The 4,943-nt window shown below is 32.7% G+C and overlaps 1 long non-coding RNA gene across 1 annotated transcript; it reads left to right on the top strand.

The window, feature by feature from the left end:
• Positions 1-839: 839 nt before the first annotated feature.
• On the top strand, positions 840-4,546 carry LOC132609622 (uncharacterized). The gene is made up of 2 exons (XR_009570895.1): positions 840-1,254; positions 4,327-4,546. It is a non-coding gene; the product is annotated as an uncharacterized LOC132609622 (long non-coding RNA).
• The last annotated feature ends 397 nt before the right edge of the window (positions 4,547-4,943 follow it).

Below are 4,943 nucleotides of genomic sequence, written 5' to 3'. Positions count from 1 at the left end.
TTTTAAAGTTGTTTGAGTGTCTGGGATCATGTCTAAATGTGGGTTCGTTTGGGTTAGCTGTTGACACCCAATTTTGTCCCTCTTTTATTTAATTTACCCGGGTTTCTAAATTTACTGACAAGCTAAATACTTTATTTTCACTATTTTTTTCTTTCTTATTTATTATTATTGCTACTGTTATTTTCAACATCGCGAGCATTACTTTATCGCAAATTTTAAATGTCCATCATCGTTTCATTTTTTGGGTTTGGAATTGTTAAATTAATTACAAGACAATACTTTATAAAATCTTTATTTTTTTCTACATATTAATTAATAATTGTCTTTACATAGTATATGTTGCATTAAATTAGAAGCCCAAGAATAATTAAATAGAGGAGAAAGGATCAGCAATTTTCACCTCATAAACAATTGCTCGGAAGTATAACAATATTGGACTCATTTTGAAGCTCGTATTTTAAAACGACGCGCTATAATTTTTATTTCGTCAAAATATTATTTTACAAGGGACAAATTCTTGATAATTCTATTTACCTTTTTTCCCTATTCCATAAAAAATAAAATAAAAAATTTAAAAATCCTTCTCAAAGTTTCCATCTGATTTCTTTCTCCTTTTCCCTTTTTTTGGGGTTTCACACGTAACTTTTCATCTTAATTTCTTCCTTCTTTTCTTTTTGGGGCTCCACATGTTTCCTCTTTTTGACTTCATTTTCCCTAAATTGCTCATTCTTCCCAATTCAAACGACAATCCTCTTTCTCTTTCTTTTCCCTCTTCTTTGTCATCTTCTCCTTCTCTCCATCCCTCACAGCTGCACACCCCTTTCTCCCTTCACTCTCACGCTCCCTCCACCTTTCCTTGTCCTCCCCTTTCTCCCTTCACTCTCACGCTCCCTCCACCTTTCCTTGTCCTCTGCTCCTTCCACTCACCATCTGCTCCCACACGCTCCCTACCTCATTTCCTAAACCCGAATCTAAACCTTATAAAGAGGTTGGTCTTGAAGGTTTTCGGGGGGACGACATTCAACATTTTTTTATCTTTAATCACTACTCTAAATCTGGAATTCGTTCGAACTCTGTTCTATTTCAATTCTTTGGCAGCCACTTTAAACGTTCCTAATTATTTTTTTACATATTTCAATCGCTATACTTGGGAACACCCATTTGAAAATTAAGTCGTGTTGCTCTTTCGGCTCGTTACTTTAAGATCGAGCGTAGATTCGACGCCGACGACCCCATTCACTGCACCATAAAAAGGTAATTTTCCCTCTCATCTTAGTATTTTAGTTCTAGGTATTTTTAGTTTCGCGTAGATCGATTTAGCTTCAGTTCATTTTAAGTTAAAAATTTGTATTCCTGTTTATCATTTCATTCTGCTTGCTGTTTGCATTCGTGTATTAATCATAGTATTAACCTGGTTTGACTAGAGTATTATTTCCTTTTAAAGTTTCTCATATGTTTAAGATGTTAGGATATTTGTTTACTTTGAATGCTATTTAATTTTTAGCAGGATCTTTTGGCTTATTTTTCTTTCTTTTGAGTTGGCTACTGAAGAGTATGCTAAGAGGATAAAAAAAAGAGTGTGTCGTTTTTTAAGTCCATAAATTCAGAACATGTATCTATTTGGATCTCATTTGGCAAATAAGTTTAAAACTAAGAATGTAATCTGTTTTGTCATTTGTAACTGGAGTCCATGATTCCTCACTTATACAAAAAATACAATTTATAAAGTCTCCCTAACATTCTCCCAGTATTTCTAGCTATATAGCTTTACTTTGGGAATAGAAAAAATGAAATTAAAATAAAACCAACATTCTTTCTTGCCTACCTAATTCCAAATTTTGGGATTTTGTCTTTAAGTAATTGGATGATAGTGGCATGCAGAGATAAAAGCTGCAAATGCTAATGTTGATGATAGGATGCTTTTGATTAGTTATATATATAATATATATATACTCTTTATTTCTTCCAACATGCTCACGTGATTTTTCCTTAGATTGTTTTGCTTTGGAAAAAGAGTAAAAAGTATGTTTTTTTAGAGTAGACAACGCATGAACTTCATCTATGTTATTACATGTGTAAACATACAAAAACAATTCAAAGTTATATGCATTCATAATACAAAAAGTATTACATTGTGGTTGCAACTTTTAGCCAATTTGTGCAACATCGGAAAAACGGATGCAAATGATATTAACCTTCTATACATCCTTATGAATGCATATACATGGGATATATTTAAATATACACAGTATATGTATAATCTACCAATTTGTTTTGAGTGTATATTTTACATGCTTAGTCTTATTTATTAATCATATACTAATCCTTTTCTTTTCATTTTTTATGCATGGCTATCGAACACGAGTTCCTCGGACTCGTCCTCCTCCGCATTCGGTGTTGGGCTAAAAGCCCAACAAAAATACTCCTCGAGTCAGCTCTATCCGCAGCCGAGAAACAAAAAAAAACATATTCTGGGCTGAGGCCCATAATAGAGGCAGCGAACAACATCAATCTTAAAATGGGCTGAGCCCATTTAAATCATTTTTTACGTCTTTATTTTATTTTCTTTGTGCATGTAATTTGTAATTACGTGACTAACACTTTTTCTTATTTTGTCTTTCCTTAGCTAGAATGAACCTTAGTAGCATTAAGGGGTTTAGTTTAGTAATGGGTAGTTAATTTCACAAATTACATTCACTTCTATTTTAAAAAAAAACTATTTATAGTATCTATAACATTTATTTGAGTAATGGATTTTCAGGTTAAAGGAATCATTTCGCATTATTACCATCCTAGGAATTTGAAAATATCACTAACACACAAAATATGAATCCAATTGTATTTTACAAGCATTTTTCAAGATTTACTTGATTATATATGTTTTTTGGCCGAAATTGATTAAATAAAGAGTAATAAAAAAAATAGAAAGAAATTCATGGCCTCTTCATCATATTTAAGAATGTAAGTCTAGGTATTCTTATGCTTTCATATTCATATAACATCATTTTATCTAAAGATCACATTTGTCAAATCATTTTTTAAAGGCTATTATTCATAGGCAAATTATCCTACTTTCTACAAATCTTATTTTTTTCGAATAACATTATTATATTTCTCATTTAAGGCCTTAGCAATATTTTGAGTCTCAATTAACATTTAGAAACTCTTTACGCAAATTATTATGTTTTCTATAAATATTATTTTAAACAACACTATTATACTTTCATTTAAAATTTTAACAACATTTATAAGTCATATTTCAAAATAGCATTAAAGTACTCTTTTATACAAATTATTATTTTCTACAAATTCTATTTTAATAGTATCCTTACATGTCCATCCATAACTTTAGTCATACTTGCAAAGCTACTTTCTTTTTCCTATAATACTATATTTACACTTAGCCTAATTAATTATAAGTCCGGTCGGTTAACCATTATTAATGGGTCTTAAAGGATGCCTAATACCTTCCCTTTAGACTAGTTGAACCCTTACCTAGAATCTTAAGTTTCGCAGACCTTAAACAGAGTTAACTTTAAACATAACTTTAATAAACTTTAGGTGTCCTAATTCACCGTAAATAATTAGGTGGCGACTCTTTAATAACAAACAAAAATAGGAATCTCTAATATGTCGTACTTCTAATTTAACTTTAACCCGGGTTAAAATGGGGTGTGACAGCTTGGTGACTCCGCTGGGGAACTATACCTAGGTTCTAACCATAACGGACTTAGTTTAAATAGGTTGTGTGTTTATTTTTATTACTTGTTAACTGTTTTTACATGCTATTAATTGTTTGTTTGATATAAACTGTTTGTCTGATATAAACTGTTTATGTGTTACTGCTTTAATAAACTGTCATTTCGTTCATGTTTCCTCCACTTCTGGAAAACTCACACATATTCACACACTTAAAACGGCTTCGCGGTTCGCGCCCGTGCACTACTAAATTACCCCTTTAATTGGATTGATCTTGTGGATTTAGTCGATCGGCGGTGCAGTCGACGGCCACGGACTTTCCACTCCCAAGTTGTCCGCTTGGGAGAACCTTGTGTCATAGGAAGCCAACTCTTAGTCAGACTAAGATAGAGCTAAACCAACACCCTTTATTAAGAGCATACATTTCATGACCTAGGAGGTTTAATAGCCTTGGTATATTAAATCCATTAGATGACTTTACCCAAACGTCCAAGCGGGTTCACGACCCCAAGTGACACCAATCATACTTTATGTGCATGTTTGAAGGATAACTGTGCCTAAATATTGACTATTTGCTTTAATTAATTAAACTTTAGGAGGGAAGGATGATTAACGTTTCTATGACAGGTATGGATTTGCATTGGAGTACAATGAATGACGAAGATCAATGACATCACAAAAACGGAGCTGAGATTTAGACATAGGAAATTGTGTTCACTTCATTTAGATTAGGAAACACTTTATGTTGTATTCATTTGACATGTAATAAACGTTACATTACTTTTGTACTTTATTGTTGGGGAAATAGAATTTGTTTAATTAATCAAAGCAACGGGATGACATATTATGGCACACTTTACCCTTCAAACAAACGTTAGGCCTACCTCTGGCACAAAGAGGTCAAATGCATATTAGGAAGCGTTATTATTTTTTTATATAATCGTTTACATCTGTTTGACAACTTGTTTGACTCTATTTGATGAATTATTTGCTACATGCCTTACTAGACTTTACGTGATCATGACTTTACCTAGATATGTTCGTGAGACTAACATCGTTTACACTTTATGTTTCTTTTCATTTAATCCCAAAGAGAGTTGATTCGTGTTGACACTCAATGGCCGACCATCCTTACATCACAAGGTCAAAGACATCATCGTTACCACAACGCAGCTGGGTTGTTCAAGGAAAGGCAAATATTACGTCCGATCTAGCCGCATCTATTTCAACTGGTCCGAAAAACA

The sequence above is a fragment of the Lycium barbarum genome, chromosome 9 (assembly GCF_019175385.1).
Source record: "Lycium barbarum isolate Lr01 chromosome 9, ASM1917538v2, whole genome shotgun sequence".
Taxonomy (NCBI): Eukaryota; Viridiplantae; Streptophyta; class Magnoliopsida; order Solanales; family Solanaceae; genus Lycium; species Lycium barbarum.
The sequence above is the reverse complement of the archived record's forward strand: the minus strand, read 5'-3'. Positions and strand labels throughout refer to the sequence as shown.